The sequence below is a fragment of the Silene latifolia genome, chromosome 10 (genome assembly GCF_048544455.1).
Source record: "Silene latifolia isolate original U9 population chromosome 10, ASM4854445v1, whole genome shotgun sequence".
Classification (NCBI taxonomy): domain Eukaryota; kingdom Viridiplantae; phylum Streptophyta; class Magnoliopsida; order Caryophyllales; family Caryophyllaceae; genus Silene; species Silene latifolia.
In genome coordinates this window covers 96,439,584-96,459,672 of record NC_133535.1, presented here as the reverse complement: position 1 = coordinate 96,459,672, position 20,089 = coordinate 96,439,584, and the positions used below count along the sequence as shown (strand labels likewise).

Below are 20,089 nucleotides of genomic sequence, written 5' to 3'. Positions count from 1 at the left end.
TTCGTACATGTGTAATGTATTGGAGTAATATTATTGTGTTTCTCACGCTCAAGTGATTGACTTGGCCAATTACAACTAAATCCAACAGCACAATAGAAGTACGAACACGTTAAAATCCATTAGCAAAGAAAAGAAAAAGGGAGTGCAAATGGGAATTGGCAATTGATAAAATGCTTTTTATGTCGCCGGTCATATTTCCTTCGTTCTATATTAATGTCGTAAGCCTATGAATATAGTAATTTTTTGGTGATTTATTTGGTTAGGTCTCTTATAAATTGTGTCATATTAATTTAATGGGGAAGATTTATTATCTATTTAATTCGAAACGATTTCATATCTTTTTAATTGAGACGAGCTCTTATCTAATTAAAGTGAGACGGTCTTATATCGATTTAACGTGAGACGATCTCCTATCTATTTAATGTGAGATAATCTCCTGGCATTATAATTTAAGACAGACTCCTATCCACTTAATATGAGACGATTTCATATCTATTTAATTGAGAGGGTCTCCTATATCTATTTAATTCGAGACGATCTCATATCTATTTAATTGAGATGAGCTCCTATCTAATTAATTTTAGACGATCTCATACTTATTTAACATGAGACCCGGTTGTCATTATAATTTAAGACGATCTTCTATCAATTTAATGTGAGACAATCTAATGTTGTTAATATGCGAAACGATCTCCTATCAATTTAATATGAGACGATCTACTATCAAATTAATGTAAATTAGTCTCTTATCAATATTATGTGAGACCTTCAACTATCATTTTCATTTCAGTTAATGTTCTCCGATCTATATAGCAAGAGACAAATCTTTATTTGTATAATGTGAAAACACTCTCCTATCAGCATAAAGTAAGACAGTCTCCTATCAATATAATATGAGACTTTCTCCTATCATTTTAATGTGAGAAGAGTCCTTATCAATTTAATCCATCTCCTATCAATTTAATGTGAGACGGCTTCCTATCAATTCAGTGTAAGGCGGTCACTTGTCACTTTTGTGTGAGCTAGTCTTCTATATTTGAATGAAAGGCTAGTGTATTTATGGAGTAATCTTATCCATATTATTTATTTTTCATTGCCCCAATGAAAAATCAAATTCTCCAACTTCTTAAGTCTTAAATTACTCATCATATGAAGTAATTGTTAACACCATTAAGACGACAAACTAATGGTTACTCAAAAAGAATAACATCGTCATATTTCCCAAAGGGATATTAATCAGTCTTGCCAATTAACATGAGACACTAGAAGTGTCCTATACGGCTATATCAAATTCATATATTTGGGAAAATAAAAATTAATTATTTTGAGCACATGTCATATAATATTTAGCATCCAATAAGTTTGGCATTGGCATTTAAGTGCACAATTGCACATATATTGAGACATAGCCAACTTTGTATATGGAGAATTGCAATTAAGTGCAAACAAATAGCAAAAGCATATATGATCAACAAATGCTTAAAAATACAAGTAGAAAACTTTTGATGTAAACTTGAGGCTATAAGGGTCCTTATTATACTCTTTTTTCCATAAGTCTAAAGTTTATACAAACAGTAATGTACTGAAACTCTTTTGAATATATCATATACATTTTATTTACACGCAAGTATCTACACTAAAATTATGTGTGATCAATACTTAAAAGATCTAAATATTGAAATCGCATAACAGTGCTCAAGGTTGAAAAGACCTTGTAAGTTCAATTGTACGAATTGTTATTGTCTTCAGTGGCTTAAAAGTCGCATAACACAAATATGAGTACTTTGTGCCATTAAAATTCACAATTTTAAATTTTATTCTTATTATGTAAACAAGTTGATCTTCTTAGTTGACCATTTTTATTCAGCAAATAATCAATTGCATTATACAATATTCCCCAGATACCTTATAAAATCTTACAATAATGCCCACTAATGAATCTCATTAATATATGATATGAGAAATTGCATTGTAAGGTGGTTATGTAAATGATTGCAATCTATCTTGATTCTTGGAAATAGTTTTTATCATATTAAAGGTTTGTCTCACTGGATTTTTCATAGAAAGGTTTTAATGAGATAGCTTATTAGTTTGCATGTTAGAAGAATATTGTACTCTTTCCTTACTAGTGTTTTCCCAACGGGGTTTTGTTTAGTAAGGTTTTAACGAGGCATGTTTTTCAATAATGTAGATCCAAGGGAGAGTGTTATAAAATATTAGTTAGTATAAGGATGTCCATTTGGGCTTGTACAGTTGTACCCATTATAGTCATTGTATATAACTAGGTTTATAATTCACTGTTCCGATGAACTATATATACCCCATATGAGATGAATAATAAGAAACTCTCTTCCCTATCTCAATCTATTTTCCTTGAATTCTCTCTTATAGTTTCTATTCTTTCTTATTCTATAACAATATAGATATTTTTAAAACATAATAATTTTAAATTATTTAGGTAAATTTTTTCACTAAGTACCTGTTATATAAAACTTTTTACAACTTAATACCTATAATAATAAAAAATTCAAAACTTACTACCATCTATAAAACTTTGTTTTACCAATTGGTATCTAAGAGGGACTCAGACCAAATATAATGTAAAGTGACCAACATACCCTCTACATACCCGCCAAATACACTTTTTTCATTAACTTTGAACCTTGACTAAATTCCAAAGTTGATTTAGCAATTAAAACCCCCAAATTTCCTTGATCAATCTAATGTCCTACTTATTAATCAAGTTAAACCCATTTTTCTTTCTCATATTTTATACTTTATTCTCCATCTTCTTAATTTGAGAAGTGTCAATGATACACATTCAAATGTTAAAGATACTTAAACAATGTTTTTCACAAATCAAGCATGATCTTTTGTTCTTAGGAATGTATATTTTGTATAATTAGCTACCTTTAATTACTCCTTAAATCATGGAGCTTATCTTGCCGATTGTTAGACTTAGGTATGTGAATGAATTGCACGTGTAAATTAGTACAAGTATCCTTATAAACGCATAGTATTATATATATAAAAACTTACATTCTTTACATGGTATCAGGATTTATATCGATCCTTATACTACTTTTGGTCTTCGCTACTTCTTCACCCTTTGGTACACCCATGGGGTCCAATAACAACAACTTCAACCCCAAAATCGATGAACCCTCCAAACCCCTCCTCTCCATTAATTTCCCAAACTGCACCCAACTCACACCAACCACCTATCGTTCATGGCGATTCAAAATAACTCGTCTTCTCCACGACTCTGGATTGTTTGCCTACCTCGATGGAACCAACACTCCCCCTCCTCGAACCATCACACTCAAATATATTGATGTCAGACCAACTTCTGAACCCGTACCTAATCCAGCGTACAACACAGGGTTCCGTCAAGACAAACTAATACTTGGTGCATTTACGGGCATACTCCACGAAATCTTAGCTCCCCTAATCTTAGGTTTCAACACCTCTCATGATCCTTGGCTAACATTAGCCCATAACTATGTCATCCATCTCGAAGGCATATCCTCCAAATCAAAAATTAACTAAAAAACGCTTCAAATGGTTACAAAGCAACCATCAACCATATACTATCGATCAAGTCTTGCACTCATCAATTAGCACAACTCGGCAAACCCATGGATACCGAGAATATAACCTCCCAAATCATTAACGACTCTGACTATAACATACACAAACCCGTCGATGATGTTGTTAAAGCCTGATACACCCCAATCTCATTTAAAGCCTTTTATGAAAAGCTTATACAACATGAACCTACAATCAAAAACCAACATACGACTACCTTATTCTAGCCCTTTGTCAATGCTTCAACTACACGAAAGTATTCCTACAGCAACCCTCTTCGCCATTACTAGCCAACTACCTAAAACCGATCCACCTATCAACCCAACATTCAAACCCGTATTGTAATACTACGGTTTTCTATGCTTATTGGTACTCTATAAAGTGGGGCTTACTCTGTCGAGTAAGTGAGATTGGTTACAAAACAGTACATTGTCTAATGGGTACTCGATCGAGTAAGGGTCACTCGATCGAGTAAGTGACTTACTCGATCGAGTAAGTCGGTTATGCGGAATATTTTAGCCGTGTTTTGTTAGCAATACGTGATTGATATTTAAAGCTTTTCGTCAGTTTCTTCATAACTTTTATCTTTTCTAAAAACTATTTAAGAGAGAAAACAAGTTACGTTACTTTCATCTTCGCGTTTCTATCAAATCCCAAAGGCTAAGGTTGTCGGATCGTCGTGTTCTTTACGCCGTTGAGTTCGTCGTGTCGTGGGTAAGATCCTTGTATAGTTTTTATACCTTTTCATTGATTTTGTTTAAAACCCTAATTGGGTAATTTGGGGGTTTTGGGGAGTATGATGTTGTTTTAGATAGTGATTGTATGGTTATATGATTATAGGAGGTGGTTTCGTAGAGGAGCAACTTTGAATAGCTGCTTTGTGATGATCGTGGTGATTTGCTTTTCCAAGTAGGGTTTCCCTACTCGGTTATTGATTACAAAATTGTTGGTGATGGTTGTGTTCAGGGGCGAACCGAGGATATTTCGTATGGTGTAGCAAGAATTATTACACTTCTTCACAAAAAAAAAATATTATGACATCGTCTACCTCTTAACACCACATGTAAAAATTAGTTTATCACACGTTGTGAACGTTTCGCTAACCTTTTGTAACTTCGAAATTTTGACCTCATCCGTTATAGTTTAGCACAAAAATATAAGTATTCCGTATGAGCTTCTAATCGCACAAAATTACCCTTTTTATCTTTCACTTTTCACTTTTTACAAGTATTTTAGCTTTCATTTTTTGGTATATTTACCATTTTCAAGGGTTCAATTATATATTTTTACTAATTTTTTCTTCCATTAGTATATAAATATAACTCATTTGTCTCACTATATGTCTATATAATTAGGGTTTTTCTAACGTGTGCCCTAAGGGTACACATTAATAACCCATATTATCTTGAAATGACAATTTTTTTACGTGTGCAAACTCTATCATGTAAAAAAAGCACTGTTAAAATAAATAGCCCTATTTGTATACATAAACTTATTCACTCCATATAATTTTTATTTAAACACTAGAATAATCTTTGCATTTTGGATGTCTTATATAAAATTTGTGTTCGCTCAACATCAAAGATAATGGGTTAACGTATTTGCATTTTAAGGATGAAAGAAAATGCCTCTCTAATTCTAGGTTTCTAATTTATCTGCATTTATTGCATTTGCAATTATAATTATATTTATATCTATTTATTACTTATCAATATTTAAGAAAATAAAGAGACTTGTGAATATTTAAAAAATCTATATATGAATAATTACATTGGGAAGATACATCTTTAAGGCTTTAATGAATAAGGAAATTAATGGTGTGGCAAATCAGAAAACTCTCCCGCAATTTTTTTCTTTGGTGTAGCAAATGCTACACCATTATTGAATATTGGTCCGCCCCTGGTTATGTTCATTGTTGATCTATAACATGTTGGCTTTGTGTTGGCGTTGTTGTTGTATAATTGGTTGTGTAATTGTCTTTGGTTCTCGAGGCGTGTCCTCTGCTGAGTGGAGTCACTTGCGGGAGTGGCTTCACGCCCTTGATTCGCCCTATGTGGAACCCGCCACAGGAGGGGATGTGCACATTAAGGAACATGGGTTATCGCTCGGAATAGATGAGCGGGGATTTGATGGGTACGGCTGCGCTCCCCCACTGGCGGCGTAGAGCAGGACTACACATGTTAGTGTGTAGTCAGGTGTGTGGAGTTGTGACGGAGTTTGGGGAACTTGTGTGTATTGTATCTTTTGTATTGTGTTTTGTATAATCAGTAACTGGCCCCGTTTAAATGTTTTGAAAACTGTGGTGATCCATTCGGGGATGGTGAGAAGTTATTGAACAGGTATGAGATGGCTAGCGCGAGGGATAGCTGGGAAGGAGTCATCACTTGTCATTAGAGTCTTCCGCTGTGTTATGAACTAGTTTTCTTTTCAGTTGGTTGAGTTTTGGAACATTTGTATTTACTTTACAGTTTTGGTTTGGATTTGTAATCACTTAAACTCATTTATTTATTTAAGTATGTTTCTTAATGGTCTATTTGATATACATTGCCTCGGGTAACCGAGATGGTAGTAGTTCCATGCATTTTGGTGGCCTTGGTAAGACATCTTGGTGTATGGGGGTGTTACACGTATGTCCCGGCCCAACACCTTTAATCACAAACCCTTCAAGGGTAAGGCCACAATTGTAAGGAAGTTGGACATGTCACTGATAATTGTCTTGACTCCAAGCGCCTTTATCCCAACGTCGTCAACCCTCCACCCCCCACAAGCAAGCGCAACCGTCCCTATGTACACACTGCCACCGTCATTGACATCCCTACTTCATTTTATTTAATTGGTAGTGTCGCGTCACACCATATCACAAACGAGCTTAGTAATCTATCTCTTCACACACCATATAAAGGACCCGATGACCTAGTCATTGGTGATGACTCGTCCTTCCCAATAACCCATCTCGGTTCATTCTTTATCTCAACTCTTCCACACTCTCTTGTTTTTAATAATGTCTTAGTTGTATCTACTATTTCTCGTAAATTGCTTTCCGTTTCACAATTTTGTAAAGATAATCATGCTATTAACTTATTCTCACCCACTTCTTTCTATTCTAAGGCAATATCGATGGAGTAGTTCTTCTTCAAGGGCACTTCCATGAAGGCGTCTATGGAATGATGTAAAAAGATGAAATTCACATGAGAGTAGCACCAAATGAATTAACATGACTTGCTAATTTGTGTAAATTACATAAAAGTTGCATTGTTTGGTTGCTAGGAGGGAAATGGATTCATGTGGAACTTCCAGTTACCAATAGGTTAAACGCCCACCCATATGGCAACATAAATATCATTATGAAGATCTTATATATGGGTATAATAGGTTAAACGCCCACCTGTAGGGCAACATAAATTTCGTTCGTGTTTTATTATTTATAATAATAAAAATAATAGGAGACTATATAATATATCTATAAAGTAGTACAATAATCTCCTAAAATTGGTAAGTGTGATATTATTTCAAATCTAATACTATATACCTAAACATTTTATTTTATTCTTTTATTCTTTAAATGTAATCCCTTGGTTTATGAAGTGATGTACCTAAACATTTTTGATGATTATATACTTAACCTTCCCTAATACTATATATAAACCAAAATCCAAGAGACTTCAATGTAATTACATAAATTTATAAAAATTCAAATACTATATAGTTTAGATGTATAAAGAATTTAATTGTCTAACATACAAATATAATAAAATGGGTCGTTTTGGAAACCATGGTATAAATAAAATCAAAATTCCCAACAGATACGATATGCCATATTTGCTTAGATTTGTACTTTAATGTGTATAATAATGATTGCTCTTAAATAATATTTTAATCTAATATTTCATATTTATTTAAATATATATAACTCCAATACGATTAGATAATCAACTAATATAAAATTTAATTTGATAAAATTAAATAACGGAAATATTTAATGAAAATATTTGATATATTTATTCTGTAAGTAGCAAAAATAACTCTTTTAATAGTAAAAATAGTGGCAGCAACACTTGATATAGTAAATATGATAGTCATCACCCATCTGAGTGGTAAAAGTAGCAATAATAACATCCGATTAGTGAAAGTCATAGTAGCAAGAATGAGAGTAGTGAAATTTATAATAATAAATGCGTGAGTAGTGAACGAAAAAATAAAGATAGCGGGAGTAGTGAAAGTAACAATAGTGACAACAAATGTAATAAAAGTAACAGTAGGAACAACGAAACAAGTATGAAATATTAGCTAACAATTTGATTTAAGGGGAAATATTTAATTTAATTAAATATATGAGTTTGATCAAATTAACGGGAAGAGTGAATTTAACCGTAAAATAGCGGAAGTAGTCAAAGAAACAATAGCAACCGAAAAAGTAGTGAATGTAATAGCATTAACAAGGGATGTCGTGAAAGTAATAATATTAATAGGAGGAGTAGTGAGCGTGTTTCATAATCTGTTGATAAATTTTACATCTCATCATAATTTCAAGATATATCATAAAATAATATAGAACAATACTCGTATATTATAAATGGGTATTTCTAAAATGTGCCCAATAGGCACATGATAATAAATGGTTTAGCCATAGGTTAATCCTAATTTTTTCATTAATTTTTTCAAATTTCCTAAATTGTAAATACTCCCTCCAATTCACAATAAACCTCCCTATTTCCTTTTTCGGTTATTCACAATAACTTCCATATTTCCTTTTTTGGTAAGTGTTTGTATGGTCCAAATTTAATTGTATGGTGGGGTAGTGTATTTGTGTGGTCCAAATTTAATTATATGGTGGGGTAGTGTGTTTCCTTAATTTTTGTGCCAAACTGAAATGGGAGGTTTATTGTGAATTGGAGGGAGTATATGTATTACAGACGGTCTCTCATTAATGTTAGTGAGGGACGTCTCTCATAATAGGTAGTAACGAGTTAAGGGTAAGATAAGGACCCCAACTTTCCAATTTTCTCCAGTTAAGGACCTCAACATTTAATTTTTACAGTTAAAAAACTCGAAACTAACGTCGTTATCTTTCTGATACAAAGATTGTTACTGCTTGCTAGGCCCAGCCGATATTACAAGCTTGGAACCCACTTGTGAGTATCTTTAATTTTAAGGTAATTTGATAACTTATAACTTGAATAACTCACTTTTTCAAAGAGTAAAGCCTATGATAAGGACCTATACTATACAATTTTTTACAGTTAAGGACTCCAACTATTTTTGTTTACAGTTAAGGAATTGTAGGTAACGCCGTCACACTTCTTCACAAGAGCTAAATTTGCAAAGGAAAAACACGTAGGGTCCACAATATTCAATTGTCACCTTACCTGTTGATTATGATTTAAAACGTTATTTTTTTCGTTTATCTTTTAAATGTCTTAACTTCTTTTAGTCGCTTAACGAATAATGATTACGGCTATCAATGATATAAGCCGATTCGTTTAGCTTTTAGAATCGACTCGATCCAAGCTTGACTAGCGCTCAGTCAAATCAAGGTCGAGCTTGAGCCAAGCTCGGCTAAATACGAGCATACGAGCAGAGCTTGAGCTCACAAGACTCGACTCGGAAACCCATTTAGGCTTGTTTATTTTTTTTTTGTATAATTTTTCAACTATAATATTAATTTTATTTCAAATTATATGTTATTTAGACATTTATATGTATATTATAATATAACATTTTTTTAGTATTTTATAATCTTATTTGGTTTTTTAAAAATATTTATATTTAGTTATATTCAAAAGGTGAGAAAGTAAAATAATATAATGAGAAAACAAGCACGATTCGAACTCGAGCCGAGCTCGAGCTTTTTCCGAGCCGAGCTTGATCCTTAATTTTTTAGACTCGACCAGCTTCGAGCTAGCTAAAAAATTCGAGCCGAACCCGAGCCCATCCGAACTCGAGTTCAAATCTGCTCGTTTACAAACTTTACACCCCCGATAGTGACGATATGTGTTGGTTATTTAATTATTTATATTTACATGAATATAATTTAATTATTTATATTTATATTAATCATTTATATTCATATGAATATAAATAATTAAATAGTTAAATAACGAACCCCAATTTTTTAAATTTTCTAATTTGTGTTATAAAAATCTAACAATAAAAAAAAGGTCTTTAGTATGGGACCCACTTGTTTTTCAACGCAAGATAAGCTTTTAGCTATGAATCTTTGACGGCGTTAAATTGTAGGTCCTTAACTGTAAACTCGCATAGTTTAAGTCCTTAATGGAAAAAAATGCCATAGTTCAGGTCTTTGTCTTAGGCTTTACTCCTTTTTCAAATCTTATACCTAAGATAATTTTCTTTAAAATCTTATACCTAAAATAACATTTTCTTCCAAACTTTATACCAAATCTTAAAAAAAATCCCTAAATTAACGATTTTGCCCTTACTAATTTGATGGTTTTTAGTGGCGGTAATCGTGGATGTGTGTGTTAATAGGTGAGGCAAAGGATGACAATGTTTAATTAGTAAGGGTAAGATTGTTAATTCAAGGTTTTTTTTTCAGATTTGGTATCAAGTTTGGAAGAAAATGTTATTTTAGATATTAGATTTTAAAGAAAGTATGTTAGCTATAAGATTTGAAAAGGTGACTTATTCAAGGTATAAGTTATCAAATTTTTTTTTTGGTGAAGGGTAAGTATATATTAATCAAAAAATAGGTATATAATGTTCCAATTACAAGCTCAACTCAAAAAACCAAGGAAAAACATAATGAAATTTACATCGTCATGTTGATCAGCCACTAGGTATCCAGTGGTCTCAATGGATTCCTATTTCTTCTCTTCCATCTCTCAAGTACCTCTTTCCATACTTGATGAACTAGAGCTTTGGGATGAATTATTGATTGATGAATCCTAGCACGGTTCCTAGCCATCCAAATTGCATAAATGGTACCAACATAACATGCTCCTGCAAATAATTTTTTTAAAGAGCTCTTACACCTCCCAGCAGAAAACCATCTGATAATATCATCTGTAGGGAAAGAAACCTGGATCTTCTGCTGCAGCAGTGTCATACATCTCCTGGTAAAGTCACAGTCTTGGAAAATATGCTCATGAGTTTCAGGGACAGTAGCACATAAACAGCAAGTGATGTCACTGCATATACCCATATGGACCAGTCTATCACGAGTAAGGAGCTTTTTATGGAGTGAAGCCCAATAGATAAAATTAGTTCTAGGAACATTGAGGGGGTTCCAACAAATGAAACGCCAAGGGACCTTAGGATGTGAAGTTCTTAACTAATTGTAACCAGCAGCAATAGAATAGCCAGAGGCATTGTTGATCCAACTGTTGTTATGGTAACCAGCCTTGAAGATATCCTTAACCTGAATAATCTTCTTCCAAGTCCAACTGCAATCTAAAGGAGCAGAATAGTCAGTCCACGCACACCCCTTCATATAGACATGATTAACCCATTTTACCCAAAGGTGGTCCTTCTTAGTAGCTAACCAACTAGTATATTTTCCAAGAATAGCTCTATTCCAAATCTTAGCATTTTTAAGGCCCAAACCCCCTTCCTCTTTTGGAGTACAACATTTAGCCCAGGCTATATTAGGAGCTCTGAGGTAAGCATCCTTTCCTCCCCAAAGAAAGTTCCTACAATTAGCTTCAACTTTGCTCATGACACCAGAAGGGAGAAGAAAAATTGATGCCCAATAGGAATGCATAGTGGATAAAACTGACTGGACAAGAACCATTCTACCAGCATAAGAGAGCTGTCTAGCTCCTAAGGACCTAACCTACTAACAATCCTTTCAATGAGAATGTGAGCATCATATTTAGAAATCTTCTTAGATGAGATAGGAATACCCAAGTACTTAAATGGCAGAGAGCCAACTTTGAAACCAGAAATAGCAACAATCTCATCAATAAGATCTCTCTTAACCCCACTAAAATAAATATTAGTCTTATCTCGATTCAAGCACAATCCAGAAGCAGAGGAGAAAGTAGAGAACCCCCTAAGTAACCACATTATAGAAGGAGTTGTTCCTTTGCAAAACTAAAGGAGGTCATCCGCAAATAAGAGGTGATTAAGCTTCAGGCTACCACACATAGGATGAAATCTGAAAGTAGCTTAATGTGCCACAACAGAGAGAATTCTGGATAAATACTCCATACATAGAGTAAAAAGTAAAGGGGACAAAGGGTCTCCCTGTCTTAAGCCTCTTTTACCCTGAAAAAAACCAAATGAGTTTCCATTGACATTAAGGGTATAAGAAGGAGTAGAAACACAAGTCATTATGAGATGAATGAAGGCAGGAGGGAATTTCAAGGCCATGAGCATTTGATGTAAGAAATCCCCCTCAACAGTGTCATAAGCTTTCCTAAGATCAATTTTGATGAGACACCTAGGCGATGCAGCTTTCCTATTATACAGTCTGATAAGGTCCTGACAAATGAGTACATTCTCAACAATATTCCTTCCCCTTATGAATCCTCCTTGACTCCTATTAACAATAGTAGGCAAAACCTCACTTAATCTAGCACAAAGAATTTTGGCAATGCATTTATATAAGGTATTGCAGCAAGCAATGGGTCTATATTCAAGGACAGAGGTAGGATTTTTAACTTTGGGAATGAGGGTCAACGTAGTAGTATTAGGGTCAGAATGCAGAGTACCATTCATATCTTTGATTTGCAGGATTTTGTTTTGAATCTGTCTAGCTCTAATTTGATTGTGGAAGTACCTAGAGTTTTCATCACCATCACTAACCCAGTCCACTTTAGCCTTTTGACTGAGAAAACTAAAGTGAGCTTTAGCCAGACCCCTATAAGTTGCAGCAGCAGTAGCTTCAGCATTCATCAAGCTGGTATTAGAGGGATCCCCTTGGAGTTGGCATTGAAGATTGTCAAGATTAAGTTTAGCAACCCCAACAGCCTTCTCAATATCAGAAAATTTGTTCCTATTAAGTTCCCTCAAAGGTTGTTTCAGATTTCTTGATTTAGTAACAACTTAGTACATCCAGGAACCAGAAATCTTCTTACTCCAATAGTGCTTTACAAGATCTTTAAAATGAGGATCCTGACCCCACATGTTAAAGTATCTAAAATGAGGTCTTCTTTCTCTAACAGTTCTTCTATAACACAAACAAGGACTGTGGTCAAAAAGCCCTTCAGGCAAAAAATAAGCATAAGACTTAGGGTATAACTGCATCCAGTCTCCATTAATCATGAACCTGTCTAGTCTAGAGTAAACTCTTGAGCCAGATTCTTGCTTGTTGTTCCACGTGAAAAAAGCACCTTGAGCTTTGATGTCAACCACCTCACAATGATCCACACAGTCCCTAAACTCAGTGATATCATTCCAATGAACAGGCTTACCCAATCGTTCATTAAAATCAAGGAGATTATTAAAATCTCCACAGATGCACCAAGGCCCAGCCCAAGTATCCTTAATATGTTTGAGATCATTCCATAAGTTAAGTCTTTCCTCCTCATCATTCGAACCATAAACCACTGTAAACATAAATCCATTACCACTTGCAACTTCCTTAATTTTGGCAGAGATGAGCTGATCAGACATTGCCATAATAGTAACATTGAAACATTGTTCAATCCAAATGAGCAAAATCCTACCTCCTGGATGACACTGAATGTTGCTAACCCCACTCCAGTGCTGACCAAGATTATTTAAAACCCTAGTGCAATCAAGATCCTTTATTTTATGCTCAACCAATCCAAATAAGCCTACATTATTCTGATAGAGGAACCTCTTTATTTCTAATTGCTTAGTAAGCTTATTCATACCCCTCGCATTCCAACTACCAATGTTATCCATTAATACACTCAGGTGGCCTATCCAGTCTCCCTTCCAAATTTTTTGTTGGACTATTCAGGACCTCAGCATAAGTAGGAGACATAGGAGCCTCCTGGGATGAAGTAGAAGCAATTTGGTGTTCTTGTCTTATCTGTTGGGTGACCACTGTAATGGGGGAGAGAGTAGAAGGAGGTTCAGGCACAACTGTATGACTTGTTACAGGTACACTAGGATGCTCTCTCACAGGAAGGACGGGAACTACTACAGGACCAGTAGGTGCCCTAACTGGTGCCCCAGGTTTAGTGACAGGTTTCCACTCTTGTCTCTTCTTAGGGATAGGCATTGGTTCTTGCTTCTTCTTACAAATTTCATGAGTGTGGCCTATTCCTTTGCACAGAGTACACAAATCAGGTTTCCATTCATATTCAACTAGCACACAATTTTCAGTCCCTTTCTCATCTTTGAAGAAAATTCTCTCAGGGAATTTCTGATGTGACCATAATTAGCGCACATTTAGTCCCCTAATTGAGCCTATTTTGCATACTATTATAGCATTTCATGGCCATTTTATCCGTCAAAACCTTCCTATTTGCTTTTCTATCGCATTTCACATGTTTTGTAGAAAAGGAGATAATAAGGCGGAAATTCTCGTCTTTCGTGCATATTTGGAAGCTTATTGATGATATTAGATGGACTAGTATGAAGAGGAGGCAAGAATGATGACCAAAGATGTAGGAATAAAGTGTATGTAGAAGGATCAAAGGGTTAAAAGTAAGAATGACGAGAGGGAAGGCATTACAAGAAGAAATCGCTCAAAAACCGAACCAAGGGTTGCTCCTTTGGCTCTGAAAATATGCTAGATGGAACGGCATCGAAAAATCAAGTGATCTAGGCTTTTGAATCACTCCAATAGGAGTCCGGATGAGGAAATAACGTCCGTTTTACAATCCGAGCTCAAGATACAGCTCAACCCGCTCGGGTCAAATTCAACCCGCTCGGGTTGAAGCCCAGGACGCCCATATTTCGCTCGGGATGAGCGGATTCCTGGACAGGAAACTTTTCCTTGCTACGTGAACCACAATCCGAGCGGATTCTCCCAAATCCGCCCGGATTGCATCTCCCAAATCCGCCCGGATTCTCCCAAATCCGCTCGGATTGCATTTTCAGAATCCGCCCGGATTCACCTTAATCCGCTCGGATTCCACCGCCCAAATCCGTCCGTCCCGACCTTATTCCGCCCGGATTTCTTCACAGCACGGATTGTCTTCTTCAAGCTACGAAAAGAGAAGCCCTTCTCTCAGAAAATACCGGAGTCTCCTTGCTCAACTTAAAAAGTGTAATTACTAGTTTAGCCCTTAGTTAACCCTAATGCATCCTCCCTAATTTTCACTATAAATACCCCATTTGTAATAATCAAACCATGAAGTTTGATTACACAAGTTTTTAGAGTAGAAAATCCTTCTTTAGATTAGATTAGGAGTAGATTAGAATAGATTACTCTTTAATCTTTCCACAAATTACACATTAATCTCTCTTTAATTATTGTTCAAGTTTATTATTCAAGTTTATTATTGGGTAATTGAAGATTATTGGTTATTATTGGGAGATTGACAACCTTCCATCAATCATCAAGTTTCTTCTATTATTCTTTGCATTATTATTTGGATCACCTCAAGTTTGGTATAATTCCTTTACTCTTTAATCTTTATTGTTCATTTCTTCATTCTATTATCATGTTTATACTTGTTGTGATGATTGACACCATTAATGACATGTTTCCCATGATGATGAGTGAGTAGTTACTTAGCTAGGATTAGTGGGTAATTAAGGGAAACCAACATGGGATTGATTCATGCTTAATCTAATATGTTCACATGATTAAATTGCTTGCTTGTTGTGATGTCAACTTTATGCACATGTTATGTTTGATGAAATGCTAAGCCTATGAATCCTTGCATTTTTACCATATCTTATCTACTCAACTTGACTTGTAAGATATAAACCAACTCGAGTCTTGTTAGACCATGCATAGAAGTTGAATAGGAGGAAAGTAAGTCGACTTGTAGGTGTTGTACAATCTAATCGATTCGGCTCCGGGACCCAACCCTTCCTATGAACCGTAAGACATAACCCAACTCGGTTCCTCCACAACATTAATTACTTGCAACTTTGTAAACATGTTTGTATGATCAACACCATGAATCCCCTATGACCCCATGATTTCCTAGCCCTTTTAACCATTTGTTTACATCCTTTATTTCGTTGCTTGTTATACTTTATTGCTTTTATTAGTCTAGAACACAACTACAAACCCCATCAATTGTGACACTAGCATAAATTGAGATAGATAGACTTAGAACCCAAAACACACCGTCCCATGGATCGACCTCGACTTACCGCTAACTAGTTGTTTGTTGAGTATTATAAATGTGTTTGATTGGATGAGTGACGACATCGTCCGCATCAATTTCTGACCCACCTCAATTTCAATCAGAATTCTGGCATACCCTAGTCTAGTTTTGTCAATAGTAGCCACATCACATCTCATATACTTGCCAACTTAAGATGCTAATTTTTCCAGACTAGAAGTACCCCAAAACTTAAGCCCCAGACCACACAAATGAATCCAAATTGGCACAAATTTGACTCTTTCCTTAGCCAAACTGCAGGTCTCAGTCCATGGTTTGACAACAAGAGGTTTATTGTCAAACATAGGAAATCCTTATTTCAGAACAAGATTCCTGCACTCAAGGGTAGGAAAGTGAACAAGGAAGGCTCCATTAGGCAGAAACGAGATTTTATCATATTCATATTGACCCCAAATACGGTTGATAAAACCAGACAATAACTCCCATGGTGAATTTCCCCCCAAAACGTAGCAAACAACAGCTGTAGACCAATATTCAACTTCAGGAAGAACATCCTCAGGTGTAAGTTGGAGCATCCCATCAGGGGAATCTTTAGATTTAGGCGAAGGAGATGGTGACTTACCAGAAACCTTTGTCCATCCTTCCTCATCATCGTCTGCCACCTCATCATCGACTGCCACCTCATCTTCAGATTCCATCTGAGCATCTTCAACAAGGACCTCAAGATTTAGGGTTGGAATACCAACAATCTCACCCACAGATTTCGTCGTTTTGGCATCATTAGTACATGGAACATTCTCTGTTGGTGGAAGATCATCAGTAATCGTACCAGATGGAGGACTAGTAACCACTAACTCAGAAGAAGATTCAGGCTTTTCCATATTTAAGTTTAAATTAGGACTGATGGGGCATATTCTGCACCCGCTGACCGAGTCAACATATTGAGCAAGGTCAAAGCCAAAAGACAGCAAGTCAACATATTGATAGCCTAACCGACGCAGCCCGTCGGCCTGTCACTTGGGTCTCTGTCTCGGCAACTAGCCGGCCGAGAAGCATATCCGCGTACTCACATCCAGTCCCCTCGGCATGGAGTCAACCAGGCCTGCCGGCCCGGCATGGGTCCCTCGGCCGAGGGCAAGATGGTCTCTCCACCTGCTAGCCACTTGGCCACTTGGCCACTACGTGACAAAAGGTGAAAGTCTATAAATACTCCACTTCTCTCATTGAGAAAAGGATCGGAAATCATCCGAAAACTATCCTAAAACTCACTAATAATCGGGTATAAACTCACTTATCTCTCTACAATATACTTTGCCAAGTTAACACACAACTTATCTCTTTAAGTTTACTAACTTGAGCGTCGGAGTGAGTACGCTCGGTACCAAGCCGAGCCCTCAGTTTGGTCATCTTTACAGGAGAGAGAGAAAGGAAGAGACCAGCAACGACGTCATTGAACAAGCTCAAGTGGTCATAATTCTGCTCCGGAATTACACCCGGAACAATTGGCGCCGTCTGTGGGAAAGATACTAAAAGCTAGTCACCTACCTTACAAAAAAAAAAAAAAAAAACAACCAAAAACCATTCAAAGAGCTAAGAGGATGTCAAAACAACAAGAAATAATTGTGAGTGACGAAACTGCATTCTACCAGGATGACGCGTTCCCTAAGTCGAGATCGGGCGAGTCCCCCACCGGCCGGTGAGTCATTGAGTAGGTGAAGTACGGATGCCAAGAGAGCGTAAACACCGCCGCCGACCAAGCCAAGTCACCATGTCATGGGACATGTGGTCGATGCGGCCAAATTGAAGCTATTCTGGACGATGGGTGGTACGCGGTTACCCGTCACGGCGACGGGGAGGGAGCGCGCCTCCACGGGTGACCAGGGCCCATAAAGTGACTCGAACAACTTGTCCGGAGCGATACAAGGAGCTGGGCATGCTAGGACGCCGGCGGAGCCCGTGGTGCCAGTGGCAGACCAAAGTCCTTCCCCCACTCGCGGGAGGACAGCGTCGCCGCGGCAGCAACGAGGCCCGCCCCGAAGAAATGAAAGAAGCCCGACTCACCAAAGTCGGACAAGAAGCCCTTTCCGCCACATGGAGAGAAGCCGGACTAAGGTTGCAAGGAGCCGATCGCCGCGTGTCATTCGACACGTGGTCAGACAGCCCCTCAGTGCCTATGTCCTCGAAATCCCTGTGCCAACTAAGCTAAAGCTGCCGCCCATATCATACAAAGGGGATAGCGACCCAACCGACCATGCCGAGGCTTTCGAGTCATACATGTCGGTATGGGAGCAATCCGATGAGGTGTGGTGCCGAGTCTTCCCAACGACCCTCCATGGCATGGCTCAGAGTTGGTACAAGGGGCTACCCAATGGCTCGGTATACTGCTATGCCGACCTGAGAGACAACTTCATAGCCCAGTACGCTTGCAACAAAAGAAGGGCCGTGGAAACCTCGGATCTCCTAACTATCCGACAGGGGGAGGACGAGTCCCTCCGAAGCTATGTGAAGAGGTTCGACGCTAAGGTTCAGCAGATCCGTGAGCTGAACACCGAACTGGCGGCCTTCGCGCTGATGAAAGGCCTCCCGAAAGGCGAGTTCAAAAACGAGCTCATCAAGTGCGAAGACCTCAACCTAGACTCCGCCAGAAAGATAGCCGACCGAGCCGTAAAGGTGGAGGACTATCACAAAACCTGGGTAGGCCACAGTGAAGCTAGGCACCCAGAGAGGAGGAGCCGACGGGACAACGTAGACGAAGGACGCCGTGACGGGAATCGGTCACGGCCTGAGAGATTTAATAGGAAACAGAACTCGGCGGGCGCCGGGGGGAGTTCGGGACCATACACCCGAAGCGCGATGTTGATCTCACCTCCCTGGTCAAATCACCGGCCGAGGTCTTTGCCCTAAGCAAGAATGAAGGGCAGAAATGGGCAAGGCCCCCCAAGGCGAGGGGGGACGGCGACCTTAGCCAGTTTTGCGAATACCACGGCCAAACCGGACATAAGACCGACAACTATCGGCATCTGAGGAACGCCATCGAGGAGCTAATCCGAAAGGGGGCCCTCAGCAAGTATGTAGCTGGAGGCCCAGAAACAAGCTCCGACGGGCGAATAGAAAATCAGTATTCCAGCGGATGGGAGTGATCCAGGTTGTCATCGGAGGAAACGAGAACGGTGGGTCAGCTAATGGGCACAAACGGCACCTAAATGAGCTATACCAAGCCATCAACTTTGTGCCCAAAACAGCGATCCCCGCTTCCACCGTCCCCGATATAACCATCGGAAAGAAGGACTACGAAGGAGTCGTTGCCCCGCACAGCGACCCGCTCGTAGTCCACCTAGATATAGCCAACCACTTGGTCAAGAGGTGCCTGATTGACACAGGTGCCTACACAAACATCATGTTCAGGGAGTGCTTTCTCAATCTCGGTCTGAAGATTGAAAACCTGAGCCCCGCACCAACCCGCTATACTGACTTCTCGGGGCCTACTGGTACCCTTGGGGTCAATCGATCACGGTGATGTTCGAGCTGAGCGGATGCGGCAAAAAATGTTTTGTCTGAGTTCGTGGTTATTGATGGCTCGTCCGCCTACATTGTTCTCATAGGCCGGGTCACTTTGAGCGAGGCCGATGCAGTGATGGCCATCCGGGCCCTGACATTGATGTATGTCTCGGACCGGGGGGAAGCACAAAAGCTCGTCTCAAAGGACGAGAGAGACGAAGTAGTCAATATCCAAGTATCTGCCAGGGGGTGCAACATGCAATCCCTCAAAGTGGCGAAGAAGTCAGAGAAAGGAAAGAGCCTATCCTTGCAGCAGGAGGGCGAACGCATGGATACTAACGTCGGCAGTGTCGAAGGAGCCGAGACCGAGGAAGTGGAAATTGACCCAGAGCGCACCGTAACTATCGGTGCCGACCTGGAGCCAAAATTCATAGCCGATCTCCTAGACCTGCTGAGGAAGAACAAAGATGTCTTCGCATACTCGGCGGTCGAGATGCGGGCGTGAGCGGGAGGTGATTGTTCACAAGTGAACGTACTCTCCACCGCTCGCCTGTCAAGCGGAATATGAGGAACTCCTCGGCGAGAAGGATGAGGCCATCAAAGTCGAAGTAGACAAATTATTAGAGGCGGGCTTTATCATGCCTTGTACTTACCCTGAGTGGCTAGCAAATGTTGTAATGGTGAGGAAGTCATCAGGGGCGTGGAGGATGTGTGTTGATTTTACCAATCTTAATAAAGCGTGCCCTAAAGATTGCTATCCCTTGCCTCGAATAGATAGTTTAATTGACGCCACGGCAGCTACACTATCTGCCGAGCCTGCTAGA

General features: G+C 38.3%; 1 protein-coding gene across 3 annotated transcripts in view; it reads right to left on the bottom strand.

The window, feature by feature from the left end:
- LOC141605769 (GCN5-related N-acetyltransferase 6, chloroplastic-like) overlaps positions 1-20,089 on the bottom strand; it is a 37,309-nt gene that overhangs the window by 7,681 nt on the left and 9,539 nt on the right. The window lies entirely within an intron of this gene.